Below are 15,539 nucleotides of genomic sequence, written 5' to 3'. Positions count from 1 at the left end.
CTTCTGATCCCTCTATGAGGATTGTGTTCCTTCGCCTTACCCTTCCTGAAGTCCACAATCAGCTCTTTCATCTTACTGACGTTTAGTGCCAGGTTGTTGCTGAGGCACCATTCCACTAGTTGGCATATCTCACTCCTGTACGCCCTCTCACCATCTGAGATGCTACTAACAATGGTTGTATCAACAGCAAATTTATAGATGGTGTTTTAGCTATGCCTAGCCACATAGTCATGGGTATACAGAGATTAGAGCAGTGGGCTAAGCACACACCCCTGAGGTGCACCAGTGCTGATCGTCAATGAGGAAAAGATATTATCACCAATCCGCACAGACTATGGTCTTCTAGTTAGGAAGTTGTGGATCCAATTGCAGAGGGAGGTACAGAGGCCCAGGTTCTGCAACTTCTCAATCAGGATTATGGGAATGGTGGTATTAAATGCTGAGCTATAGTCGATGAACATAGGTATGCACCTCGTTGATGGTCTTACATCTGGCCGGCTGGTGGCGCAATGGCATCAGCGCCGGACTCTGGAGTGAAGGCTCCCAAGTTCGAATCCAAGTCTGGCCACCCCCCAAGCACGCTTTCAGTCCATACCGGGTTGAGCGTCGAGCTAGCCACTCAGCCTTGTAAAAAAAAGGGTCGAGTCAGGAATGTTCATACCGTGAGCCGGTTAAGCCGAAATGAGACTAGTCCTGACACCACGTGCCAGACAAGAATGGCTGACTGTCTGGTGTGACACGCTAAAAAGAAAATAAAACTTATTGTCTGCTTGTACTGCACTTTCTCTGTAACTAGCATCGTATTATGCATGCTGTAATAATTTCCCCTTGTACAACCTCGATACACTATCATAATAAAATTATTTTTATGATGGCATGCAAAATTATGTTTTTCACTGTTCCTTTGCGCACCCGACAATAATAAACCAATTTACAATTTATATCTGCAGTTGTTTAAACATCAGATGAATGCAAGTTCTTTATAATCAAGGTGTTTAAGAGTCTCATACATTCGCTAAGGAGGAATTATTTTCCCTGGGTAGAGTTGTGAAGGTGGAAACTAGAAGCGAAGGGCATGATATTACAATTAGTATTAGGTAGAAATGAAGTTAGGAAGCAACTTTTCACAAATAATAATAGAAAGAGAGAACACATTCTAAATGCTGGGCCAAAATGAAGTTGTTGAACAAAGCAACCATGATGCAGCTGAAAGGCTTTATATGGTCTCCCCTAATTCTTTTGTTCCTTTTATTGATTCTGTGCTTGGGGAAGGCAGATTCAAGAGAGACCCCCTTCTCCATCTTCCCCACTAAGATGGTGAAGTCTCTTGGGACTCTGGCTTAGCCATAAAGAAGTTTTCAATCGTTTTTACAATATCTAGCTTATAATGAGCACTGAGCCTTTTCAGTGAATGTTCCACACTTGCCAACCTTAAAAATATTACTTTTCACTCATGAACTTATCATCAGATGACCCTTGACAATCAACAGACTGATTTTAAATTAAATTGTGTTTCAATTATTTATTTCCAGCTACCACTCAAGCAAAAATACTTGGCTCTTCATTCCTAAACTTTCTCAACTATATTCCTGTTTAAAAATAATCTCAGCTGGCTAGCTGAATGTGTGCAGTAAGAGTGTGAGGGAAGCATCTGCTCATTCTCCTTGCCATTGTTATCTATTTCTCTGACTGCATTGCAACCAGCACTCTCCTCTAATTCATCACAAGAAGTTAAACATTCCATCTTGATTCCTTTGTAATCACCGTGATTCTCTTCAGAGGTCTGCTGAATATTCCTCTTTGGGTCTGCTACTAGTTTATTATTGAAATCCTGTCAAGATTTGCAGTGGATCTTCAAGTATGACTGATGGTCATACTTAGCTTCCAAGCAGATTAATGCTAATGTAACACTATATCGTCGTCATTTTATGTATCCCATAGCCAGCCAGTCATGGTAGAATGACCATTACTTTTCAAGCATATGAATAAATTAAGATTATGACTTGTATGCCACATTTAATTTCATTAAGATGGAGAGTGACATAGTTAATTCAAAAACAAAGGTTCTGAACTTAAAGAGGGGTAACTTTGAAGGTATGAGACGTGAATTAGCTAAGATAGACTAGCAAATGACACTTAAAGGATTGACGGTGGATATGCAATGGCAAGCATTTAAGGATTGCATGGATGAACTACAACAATTGTTCATCCCAGTTTGGCAAAAGAATAAATCAAGGAAGGTAGTGCACCCGTGACTGACAAGAGAAATTAGGGATAGTATCAATTCCAAAGAAGAAGCATACAAATTAGCCAGAAAAAGTGGCTCACCTGAGGACTGGGAGAAATTCAGAGTTCAGCAGACGAGGACAAAAGGCTTAATTAGGAAGGGGAAAAAAGATTATGAGAGAAAACTGGCAGGGAACATAAAAACTGACTGTAAAAGCTTTTATAGATATGTAAAAAGGAAAAGACTGGTAAAGACAAATGTAGGTCCCCTACAGACAGAAACAGGTGAATTGATTATGGGGAGCAAGGACATGGCAGACCAATTGAATAATTACTTTGGTTCTGTCTTCACTAAGGAGGACATAAATAATCTTCCAGAAATAGTAGGGGACAGAGGGTCCAGTGAGATGGAGGAACTGAGCGAAATACATGTTAGTAGGGAAGTGGTGTTGGGTAAATTGAAGGGATTAAAGGCAGATAAATCCCCAGGGCCAGATGGGCTGTATCCCAGAGTGCTTAAGGAAGTAGCCCAAGAAATAGTGGATGCATTAGTGATAATTTTTCAAAACTCGTTAGATTCTGGACTAGTTCCTGAGGATTGGGGGGTGGCTAATGTAACCCCACTTTTTTAAAAAGGAGGAACCGGGGAATTATAGACCGGTTAGCCCAACGTCGGTGGTGGGGAAACTGCTGGAGTCAGTTATCAAAGATGTGATAACAGCACATTTGGAAAGCGGTGAAATCATCGGACAAAGTCAGCATGGATTTGTGAAAAGAAAATCATGTCTGACGAATCTCATAGAATTTTTTGAGGATGTAACTATTAGAGTGGATAGGGGAGAACCAGTGGATGTGGTATATTTGGATTTTCAAAAGGCTTTTGACAAGGTCCCACACAGGAGATTAGTGTGCAAACTTAAAGCACATGGTATTGGGGGTAAGGTATTGATGTGGATAGAGAATTGGTTGGCAGACAGGAAGCAAAGAGTGGGAATAAGCGGGACCTTTTCAGAATGGCAGGCGGTGACTAGTGGGGTACCGCAAGGCTCAGTGCTGGGACCCCAGTTGTTTACAATATATATTAATGACTTGGATGAGGGAATTAAATGCAGCATCTCCAAGTTTGCGGATGACACGAAGCTGGGTGGCAGTGTTAGCAGTGAGGAGGATGCTAAGAGGATGCAGGGTGACTTGGATAGGTTAGGTGAGTGGGCAATTCATGGCAGATGCAATTTAATGTGGATAAATGTGAAGTTATCCATTTTGGTGGCAAAAACAGGTAAACAGATTATTATCTGAATGGTGGCTGATTAGGAAAAGGGGAGGTGCAACGAGACCTGGGTGTCATTATACACCAGTCATTGAAAGTGGGCATGCAGGTACAGCAGGCGGTGAAAAAGGTGAATGGTATGCTGGCATTTATAGCGAGAGGATTCGAGTACAGGAGCAGGGAGGTACTACTGCAGTTGTACAAGGCCTTGGTGAGACCACACCTGGAGTATTGTGTGCAGTTTTGGTCCCCTAATCTGAGGAAAGACATCCTTGCCATAGAGGGAGTAGAAAGAAGGTTCACCAGATTGATTCCTGGGATGGCAGGACTTTCATATGAAGAAAGACTGGATGAACTGGGCTTGTACTCGTTGGAATTTAGAAGATTGAGGGTGTATCTGATTGAAACGTATAAAATCCTAAAGGGATTGGACAGGCTAGATGCAGGAAGAATGTTCCCGATGTTGGGGAAGTCCAGAACGAGGGGTCACAGTTTGAGGATAAAGGGGAAGCCTTTTAGGACCGAGATGAGGAAAAACTTCTTCACACAGAGAGTGGTGAATCTGTGGAATTCTCTGCCACAGGAAACAGTTGAGGCCAGTTCATTGGCTATATTTAAGAGGGAGTTAGATATGGCCCTTGTGGCTACGGGGATCAGAGGGTATGGAGGGAAGGCTGGTGCAGGGTTCTGAGTTGGATGATCAGCCATGATAATAATAAATGGTGGTGCAGACTTGAAGGGCCGAATGGCCTACTCCTGCACCTATTTTTTTATGTTTCTATGTTTCTATGAAGCAAATATACGATGGAGCTAAGTTTCATGTTTCATATTTCCTTATGATATAAAGGAGACCATTTGAGCCCATGGAAACTATAGTATAGTCCTTCATAAGCAATCCTATTTCCAGACTAATTTTCCTTTTATCTTTTCTCCTACGTTCCTGCAGGCAGTCAAATTTGAGAAACGTGCTCCAATGTCCCTTTTATGTGAGAGTAAAAGGATTTAGTCAGGGTAAGAAAGGCCATGAATAGAGGTGGGTTCAGGTCTCCTGGAGGATCACCTCTTCTGTACCTCTGTTGAAATTTGTTTCATGACAGCAAGTAAGTTGTGGTCCAAACCAGTGGATCCACAACAGATCCAATCTTAGTGTAAACTAGGGTCAAGGAAGGCTACATCACTGCTGCAACAATTATTTCAATCTTTCTTGATGCAATGTGGCACCTCATCTTCAACAGATTTCCCTCTGGTGTGGAACTAATCTGCAAGACTAATGAGAAACTGTTCAACCTGCAACACCTCCCCAGATGGACTAAGACCACCTCAATCCAGGCAGTTGAGCTGCAACACACAGAGGACACTTGTGTTTTGACAGAATTCAAGGTCAGAGTCAGCTCATTTACTGAAGCATTTGAGAAGATGGGACTTCCACTCAACTACCACAAAGTGAAGGTCTCTACTAAACTGCCCCCTCTATACACTTCCACCTCTAACAATAACAATGCACTGTGGAACCTTAGAAACCATGGATACCCATAGCTAGGGCACCATTTCTTACAAAAGGCAGTCACTGATGATAAAAGTCATATTGTTTTCAGTGCATCAGCTAAGTCACTGATCAATTGAGGTAATCGCTGTTTGAAAATCAAGACCCCAATCACAACATAAAAGTCAAGGTCCAGTAGAGAGCAATGATCCATATCCTTCTGTATGTTTCGCCTGACTTGGACTACCACAAGAGAGACCGATCCTGCCTGCACAAAATCCTCCAAATCCACTAATACTATAAGCAAACCAACATCATTTTCCTCTCCCAGACTAATATCTCTGCACTGAATTTCTATTATGCTCAGTGGGCTCCATTGGGTAGGCTGTAATATATTTGAACACCAGGCACTTAAAACAGCTGGTCTATTCCAACCTCTGTCATGAGAAGAAATCATCAGGACTGAGAATGGAAAATATTCAAGGATGTGCTCAAAGCCTCCTTGAAAAATGCAGTATGAGTAAGTGTAGATGCTGAAGGCATAAAGAAACCAAGTGTAGGCAGCAAAAGGAATGTCCCACCTTTGAAATTGCCCATCCACTGGCTCTGTCACCTCCACACTACCTGTGGTAAAGTCTGTGGTTCCCACAGTTGGTGCCATCAGTCATCTCTGGACCTATCGAACTTCAGTGGAAGCAAGTCATCCTGTCTCCTGAGCGACCAACTAAGGAAAGGAAGATATGAATTAATAAAAAGCTTCATCATGTCATTGCATACATTACCTTCTGTCTAGGACTGTCCTTAGATTTATTGAGAAGCTGGCAGACCATCCAGTCACTGCTCAAGCCAAGTCTATTGTCACAACAAAATTGCTTGAAGAAACATCACCGGCACACAAATTCGAACACACAAAACAAACTATATGTAAATATTACAAAAAAGTGAAATAAAAAAAACAGACTTGCAAAACAAGACATTAGTGCAAAACAAAACAAAATCACAGACCGATCTATGGTAGTGCATGAGGGCTAGGCTTGCCCTTATCTCTCTCTATGAAAGATAACTCAAGAGCTGCATTTAGATTTAGAACTTAGTTGGGAAAGCCTACAGCACAATACAGGCCTCTCGGCCCACAAAGCTGTGCTGAACATGTCCTCGCTTTAGAAATTATCGAGGGTTACCCATAGCCCTTTATTTTTCTAAACTCGATGTAACTACCTATTTATCCTGAACCTGTTTTAAAAGAGACTTCAATCACGTATTTGACACTTCTAACATAATTGCATAAGCTGCTCAAAAAGATCACTGAAGTAATCCCAAGTGACTGGCTGGTACACTGGAACTTCTAAGACAACATAGTAACTATTTAGTTGATGATATCCTGGAACAATTTTACATTTACTTCAAAACATAAAGTTACTAACTTTAGGCCACATACAATAATAACAGCTGCTTTGAATTTAACGTGCTGCATGTATTACAATCTGAAAAGCTCAGCCCTTCAACCATCGTCAATAAGCCACTAATTGTTCTTCCATGCGGTTCCTATCAGAGACACAACTGCCTCAAGACTTTTCCCTTTAGCTGGACTGTAGTGATAAAAGAATTCAAGTTCTTCATGTTATAATTCAAATGGATTCTTAGAGATCTGTGAGCGATTACAAAGCAGAATGATTCAGAGGGCATTGTTTAAAAATGTAAACACGAGGAATTCTGCAGATGCTGGAAATTCAAGCAACACACATCAAAGTTGCTGGTGAACACAGCAGGCCAGGCAGCATCTCTAGGAAGAGGTACAGTCGGCGTTTCAGGCCGAGACCCTTCGTCAGGACTAACTGAAGGAAGAGTGAGTAAGGGATTTGAAAGTGGGAGGGGGAGGTGGAGATCCAAAATGATAGGAGAAGACAGGAGGAGGAGGGATGGAGCCAAGAGCTGGACAGGTGATTGGCAAAAAGAATATGAGAGGATCATGGGACAAGAGGTCCGGGGAGAAAGACAAGGGGGGGGGGAACCCAGAGGATGGGCAAGGGGACAGAGGGAAAAAAAGGAAAGAGAGAGAAAGAATGTGTGTATATAAATAAATAACAGATGGGGTACGAGGGGGAAGTGGGGCATTAGCGGAAGTTTGAGAAGTTAATGTTCATGCCATCAGGTTGGAGGCTACCCAGATGGAATATAAGGTGCTGTTCCTCCAACCTGAGTATGGCTTCATCTTTACAGTAGAGGAGGCCGTGGATAGACATATCAGAATGGGAATGGGATGTGGAATTAAAATGTGTGGCCACTGGGAGATCCTGCCTTCTCTGGTGGACAGAGCGTAGGTGTTCAGCAAAATGATCTCCCAGTCTGCGTTGGGTCTCGCCAATATATAGAAGGCCACATCGGGAGCACCAGACGCAGTATATCACCCCAGCCTACTCACAGGTGAAGTGTCGCCTCACCTGGAAGGGCTGTCTGGGGCCCTGAATGGTGGTAAGGGAGGAAGTGTAAGGGCATGTGTAGCACTTGTTCCGCTTACAAGGATAAGTGCCAAAGCTATCTGAATTATTCCTCTTCTCACCCTGTCTCTTGCAAAAATGCCATCCACTTCTCTCAATTCCTCTGTCTCCGCCTCATCTACTCTCAGGATGAGGCTTTTCATTCCAGGACGAGGGTGATGTCCTCCTTTTTTAAAGAAAGGGGCTTCCCTTCCTCCACCATCAACTCTGCTCTCAAACGCATCTCCCCCATTTCACGCACATCTGCTCTCACTCTAGCCTCCCACCACCCCACTAGGAATAGGGCTCCCCTTGTCCTCACCTACCACCCCACCAGCCTCCGGGTCCAACATATTATTCTCCGTAACTTCCGCCACCTCCAACGGGATCCCACCACAAAGCACATCTTTCCCTCCCCCCCCTTTATCTGCTTTCTGCAGGGATCGCTCCCTACGCAACTCCCTTGTCCATTCGTCCCCCCCATCCCTCCCCACTGATCTCCCTCCTGGCACTTATCCTTGTAAGCAGAACAAGTGCTACACATGCCCTTACACTTCCTCCCTTACCACCATTCAGGGCCCCAAACAGTCCTTCCAGGTGAGGGGACACTTCACCTGTGAGTCGGCTGGGGTGATATACTGCGTCCGGTGCTCCCGATGTGGTTTTCTATATATTGATGAGACCTGACGCAGACTGGGAGATCGTTTTGCTGAACACCTACGCTCTGTCCGCCAGAGAAAGCAGGATCTCCCAGTGGCCACACATTTTAATTCCACATCCCATTCCCATTCTGACATGTCTATCCACGGCCTCCTCTACTGTAAAGATGAAGCCACACTCAGATTGGAGATACAACGCCTTATATTCTGTCTGGGTAGCCTCCAACCTGATGGCATGAACATCGACTTCTCTTACTTCCGCTCAGGCCCCACCTCCCCCTCGTACCCCATCTGTTACTCATTTTTATGCACACATTCTTTCTCTCACTCTCCTTTTTCTCCCCCTCTGTCCCCTTGCCGATCCTCTAGGTTCCCCCCCCCCCCGCCCTTTTCCTTCTCCCTGGGCCTCCTGTCCCATGATCCTCTCATATCTCAAACAGTTGAGGCCAGTTCATTGGCTATATTTAAGAGGGAGTTAGATATGGCCCTTGTGGCTAAAGGGATCGGGGGTATGGAGGGAAGGCTGGTACAGGGTTCTGAGTTGGATGATCAGCCATGATCATACTGAATGGCGGTGCAGGCTCGAAGGGCTGAATGACCTACTCCTGCACCTATTTTCTATGTTTCTATGTTTCTATCCCTTTTGCCTATCACCTGTCCAGCTCTTGGCTCCATGCCTCCCCCTCCTGTCTTCTCCTATCATTTTGGATCTCCCCCTCCCCCTCCCACTTCCAAATCACTTACTAGCTCTTCCTTCAGTTAGTCCTGACGAAGGGTCTTGGCCCGAAACGTCAACTGTACTTCTTCCTATAGATGCTGCCTGGCCTGCTGTGTTCACCAGCAACTTTGAAGAGGGCATTGTTCGCTGTTTTACTGTTCAACCCCAAAATGTCAGTGGCCACGTATATCATCTGTCATGGTATGGAGCCAACAAAATCAGGGAGTGTCTGGTAAAGGAGAATACTCTGGATATTCTAAAGCTGAAATAAAAATGAAAAAATATACAAAAAGAACTCTTTATTGGACAGCAACAATGGAGAGGAAAAACAGAATTTAGATTTAAATGGGCAGAGTCAGTCTCGACATTAAATCTTCAGAATTCTCAAACTAAACTCTGGCCTGTAACCAAAATACCACTATTCCAAGGTCTCAGGGAATCTGACAAAGAGAGACAAGGAAAACTTTTGGGAGGAGATAAATGCTCCCTTCTATTCCTTAAACTTTACCCTTCAAACATCACTGGACTGACTTAAGCTATCAAGTAGTTAACCTGACTTCTACATGGTGATCCTATCAAAGACTAAGCACACAATCAAGACCTACAGCATGTGTGGAGTCCTGAATGTTGAATGCTAGAAATGAACCCCGGTTAAGCAATTACAGAGCTCCAGTTTTGTAAAATGTTAGCTGCATCTTACTGTTCACACTTTCACTTCTGAATCAGAAGGCTGGTAGCTGTTCCTACTTTGGATATAGGAAATTAAAATCTAGGCTGCCTATGTAGTCATGCTCTCAAGACAAAGTCCATGACTGTTTAAATTAGAGGATAACGCTAGTTTGAGAGGCTGGCACAGTAGTACAGCTTGTAAAGCTTCTGTTTCAAAGCACCTGTGACCCAGGTTGGATTCTCACCTCTGGTGCTATCAGTTTGCACATTCTTCCTGTGACTCTGTGGCTTCCCCGTGGTGCTCCAGTTTCCTGCCACATCTAAAGAAGTACTGGTTGAGAGTTTAATTGGTTGTTGTAATTGTCCAAATTGTGTAGGTAAGTTATAGAAACTAGAGGGCTTGATTCAAATGTAGGGAATATGAAATACGAGCAGTGCAAATTAATGCTTGGAGTGGTCTCATTGGGTCAAAGGGTCTGTCCCCATGCTCTATCATTCTGTATCTCTATGGCTATGCAAAGCATCCAAAAAAGCACTCAGCACTTTGATTTTCTCCAACAGAAACACGTGGAAGCCACATGCAAACAGCAGAAGAAACATATAACAAACCAAATAATCTATCAGCCTGATGTCAGCAAGATTAGAACCACTTGCTCAGTCAAGAATCACTGACCCCACCCATACCAGAGCCTACAGCCCCAGCTTAAAACAGCCCCGAAGCTCAGAAACCCCAGAAGCGGAATGGAAACAAATCCTTTTTTAATACGGAGGTTCCACCTAAGGAGAAGGCTTACCATCACCAACCGTGCCATCTGCCAGATGGAATATTAAAGCAGGATGGTTGCATATTGTGATGTAAAGCTTTGTTGGGCAAATATTCTGATAGATGATCAGGTTGCCAAGGGATAGAAAGTGTCAGCATTCGAGGTCTAACAGCTGCAAATAAAAGGAAAGTAGGCTCAAGCGGAGCAGTCATTGTCTGAGTGGGCTAGTGATAGCATGTGAAGGCTTTGGCTTAACAGACTTCGGCGTGTACAGGCGGAGGCACAGTTAAGAAGAGGCAAGCCTTCTTACCTGTTGGCAATACCGCTAATCAAATTCTTGACTGGTCGGCAGACATGACGAAGACATTGGATGATACTAAACGAGCTCTTTCCAACGTGACCCTACTTGCACAGCCACTCCCCAATGCACCCAATAGCCATTTCTACTGATGCTTCAGACTATTCTGTGGGTGCTGAGCATGAACAGTTGGTCGGAGGCCTGTGGCAGCCACTCATCTTCTTCAGCCAGCAGCTCTGCGCCCCCCCCCCCCACAAGAGGAAGTACAGCCATTTGACCGTGAGCTTCTTGGACTCTATCTGGCTCTCTACCATTTTCATTTTCTTCTAGAGGGTCGCCATTTCTCAGTGTTTGTTAACCAGAAACCCCTTGTGCAGGCAATGGGCAAAATATCAGACTCTTATTGTCTGCATGGTAACAATGCCAATTGGCATACATATCCGACTTCACAACTGATATACAACATATCACGGGGAAAAATAATTCCGTGGCTGATTGCCTCTCACGGTCAGCCGTTGAGACCGTACACATAGGGGTCGAATATACCAGCATGGCAGCCGACCAAGCTACTGACCCAGAGGTCCAAGCTTACTGAACAGCAGTCACAGGCCTGCGGTTGGCTGACATTAAGTTTGGGGAAGCTGGGATTTCTCTCCTGTACAATGCCTCAAACTGGTCACCCTAGCCCCATTGTGCCTGAAAACTGGAGACGGACTCCATCCACAGCCTCTCACATCCGGGCTGGAAGGCCTCACAGAAATTGGTTGCACTACAGTTTGTGTGGCACGGCCTCAGAAAGGATGTGTGTGATTGGACTGCAGCCTCTGTAGAGTGTTAGAAGACAAAAATTAACCATCATGTCCTGCCACCATTAGCACCTTTTGAGGTTCCCGAGAGACGATTTCAGCACTTCAATGTGGACCTGGTTGGTTCTCATCCCCACTCCTGCAGCTTCACCCACCTTCTTATCATGGCGGACCATACCACCAGGTGGCCAGAGGTCGTCCCTCTAGTATCAATGACGGCCGCAGACACGACTTGGGCATTCATCGGCAACTGGGTTGCTCGGTTTGGCACGCCAGCTGATATTTCCTCTGACCACAATCCCCAATTGATATCAGACCTCTGGGCTGTGATGGCCCAGAACCTCAGCGTTAGGCTACATCACACCATACTGTACCACCTGCAGCCCAATGGCCTATGCAAGCAGTTTCACTGCTCTTTAAAGGCTGCTCTGAGGGCTTCCCTGACCAATGAGTGTTGGCATGATCATCTCCCATGGGTCCTGCTGGGGCTCCAAAAGAGGACCTGCAGTCGTCCGTGGCTGAGTTGGTATACGGGCCTACTTCGGCAGATCGGTAGATATTTGAACACATTTTGGTCGATCACCTTAGTCCAGTCCACCAAGATTTGGAGTATTCTGCTGCCATGCCCCTGGTGTCACAACATGACCATGAGCGTGTCAACACACCTCTGGACAAGCCTGAAGAATATTCCTCCACCCATAGAGCATAGGACCTGAGCTGGGTGGCTCGTCTGAGCTCCTGACAGGCTCACAATGCCAGTTTTACTGAATTCTAGGGTGAGAGGGCTGTGTAGGGTAACATAATTGGGGGAAATAAGTCACAACCACCAACATTGAGCTGGGATTTCAGTTTAAGAGGCTGGGCTGACATGATGATGTAATTACATAATGTTTTTAGCACGCTTTTACCTTTAGGTTTTATTTATTTATATTGAGATACAGCATGGAATAGGCTCTTCCGACCTTTCGAGCTGCACAGCCCAGCCCTGAATTAATCTTAGCTTCATAACAAGACAATTTACAATGTGTAATTAACCTACCAACCAGTACTTCTTTGGATTGTGGGAGGAAACACATGCGGTTACGGGGAGAACATGCAAACTCTTTACAGGCAGTGGCAGGAATTGAACCCTGGTCACCTGTACTGTAAAGTGTTGTGCTAACCACTACGCTACCATGCCGCTCAATAAAATGTGTTACGGGTTTCATTAAAACATAAAATGCCTCACTTTGTTTCATTTGCGAAAATGTGGCCGGCTGGTGGCGCAATAGCATCAGCGCCGGACTCCGGAGCGAAGGCTCCTGAGTTCGAATCTAAGTCGGGCCACCCCCTGAGCATGCTTTCCATCTGTGCCGGGTTGAGCATCGAGCTAGCCACTCGACCTTGTAAAAAAATGTGTCGAGTCAGGAACGTCCACATTGTGACCTGGTTAATCCGAAAGGAGACCAATCCTGACACCATGTGCCAGACAAGAATGGCTGACTGTCTGGTGCGACATGCTAAAAGAAAATTTGTGAAAATCTACAATAGCACAGATGAATTGGCTGCGGAGATGATGCAGGAGTCAGGGTTTCAAGTTCTTGGATCATTGGAATCTTTTCTGGAGAAGGGGTGACCTGTACAAGTGGGACGAGTTGCACCTAAGCTGGAAGGGAACCAATATGCTGGCCAGGGGGAGTTTGCTCATGCTACTCAAGAGAGTTTAAACTAGTTTTTCAGGGGGCTGGGAAAGGGAGCCTCAGTTCAGTAAGGGAAGAATCAGACCAGAAGGTAGATGTTCAGGGAAGTATTGAAGAGCAAAATCAAAATAACAGGTATGATGGGTCAGATAGTTAGAGCATGGATCAGTACATGGAATTATGATATTATAGCCATTATTGAAACTTGGTTGAGAGAAGGGCAGGAATGGATGAATAATGTACCAGGTTTTCAAAGTTTTAGGAAAGAGAGAGGAGGAGTTAAAGAGGGGGTGGGGTTGCACTACTAATCAGGGACAATATCACACTCAGAGGAGACATAATAAAGGGGTCAGAAACTGAGTCCATTTGGATGGAACTCAGGAATAAGAAGGGTGCAATCACACAGATGGCATTGAAATATGGACCCTTTAATGGCCACTGGGATGTTAAGGAACATATATGTAACCAGATTAAGGAAATGTGTAAAAATAATAGGTTGTGTCATGGGGGAGTTCAACTTCCCTCTTAAACTGGGACCTTCTTAGTGCAAGGGATTCAGATGGGGCAGAACTTGTTAAGTATATCTAGGAAGTGTCATAAGGGCGGTGGCTGGGAACGGAACCAAATGCAAGACACAGACACTGAAGTACTCGGGACAGGACTAGGATACAGGGCGATGGCAAGGACATGGACAGGAAAACCAGGAACCTGGATCAGGACTGAACAAGGGAGCTAGGAGCCCGGGCTTGGATTCCTAGCCAGAGACCGGACAAGGACCCTGTACCTGGGTCTTGCCTCTGGCTCGGGCCCCAGAACTAGGCAAGGATGAGGCTTGGCAGGCAGGCAGGACGAGACAGAAATCTACAGGCTTGAAGCGAGGCTAGAGACTAGAGACATGGCTTGGCTTGGTAAGAGGCAAGAGATGAGAGGCTGGCGTCTTCAGTCTCTAGGCTAGGCAAGATTCGAGCTGAGGCTTGGCAGGAGACTGGAGACTTGAGACTAGAGACTATAGGTGAGACTGGAGGCTGGGGACTAGAGACTAGAGGTGAGGCTGGAGGCTGGGGACTAGAGGCGAGGCTGGAGGCTAGAGACTGGAGGCGAGGCGAGGCTGGAGGCTGGAGACTGGAGGCGAGGCGAGGCTGGAGGCTGGAGACTGGAGGCGAGGCGAGGCTGGAGGCTGGAGACTGGAGGCGAGGCTAGAGGCTGGAGACTTGAGACGAGACGAGGCTGGAGGCTGGAGGCTGGAGGCGAGACTCGAGGCTGGATGCTGGAGACTCGAGGCGAGGCTGGAGGCTGGAGACTCGAGGCGAGGATCGAGGCTCGCGGTGAGGCTGCAGACTGGAGGCAAGGCGAGGCGAGGCTGCAGACTGGAGGCGAGGCGAGGCTGGAAGCTGGAGGCGAGGCTGGAGACTGGAGGCTGGATGCGAGGCTGGAGACTGGAGGCTGGAGGCGAGGCTGGAGACTGGAGGCTGGAGGCGAGGCTGGAGACTGGAGGCTGGAGGCGAGGCTGGAGACTGGAGGCTGGAGAGGAGAGGCTTGAGTGGCGAGGCGAGGCTGGAGAGGCTGGAGAGGCGAGGAGAGGAGAGGCTGGAGAGGTGAGGAGAGGAGAGGAGAGGCTGGAGACTGGAGAGGCTTGGCTTCTCCTGGGCAGAGCGTGTATCACCTGGGCAGGGCTCGGATCACCACCCAACAGAGGCAAGGGACAGGAAGGGACTGAACCAACCCCCGGTAACGGCAAGATGGTCTAGCTTACCTGGGCGGAGGCGAGGGACAGGAAGGGATAGAACCAACCCCAGGTAACGGCAAGACTTCCTGGCTTATCTGGGCGGAGGCAAGGGACGGGTTGGGACAGAACCAACCCCAGGTAATGGCAAGACGGCCTGGCCTATCTGGGCGGAGGCAAGGGACAGGAAGGGAGCTCGGTATAGGGTGGCTCCAGGACCGGACAGCAAGACAAGGCAAGGCTACTGGCAAAGCAAGGCAAGATGAGAACTTCAGGCGAGGCGAGAGTTGCCAGCAAGACAAGGCAGGGCTTCCGGTGAGGAAACAGAAGGCAGAGGAAGGGATACAAGGAGTAAGGACAAGAACAATCCAGCAGCCATGTCCTGGTCTCTGGAGGTATTTATGCAGCTAGCCCCAACTAGCATCAGCTGACTCAATTAGCTCAAAAAGGTCAGAAACAGAGTAGATAGGAAAACCTGGAGCAAGGGTCGATGGACCGGACCGTGAACCAGAATTTGGTCTTCACGGACTGGACCATGACAGGAAGGTTTCTTAAATCAATATATGGATGGTGTAACGAGAGAAAGAGCCATGCTAGACCTGCAGTTGGATAATGAGTCTGGCCAGGTGACCGACCTTTCAGTGGGTGAAGAGTTAGGGAACAGTGACTACAACTCCTTAACTTTCAGGACAGCTGTAGATAAGGATAGGTATGGTCCTTGTGGGAGAATTTTAAATTGGAGTAGGGCAATTTCCAAGGGCATGAGG

The sequence above is a fragment of the Mobula hypostoma genome, chromosome X1, assembly GCF_963921235.1.
Source record: "Mobula hypostoma chromosome X1, sMobHyp1.1, whole genome shotgun sequence".
Classification (NCBI taxonomy): domain Eukaryota; kingdom Metazoa; phylum Chordata; class Chondrichthyes; order Myliobatiformes; family Myliobatidae; genus Mobula; species Mobula hypostoma.
The sequence above is the reverse complement of the archived record's forward strand: the minus strand, read 5'-3'. Positions refer to the sequence as shown.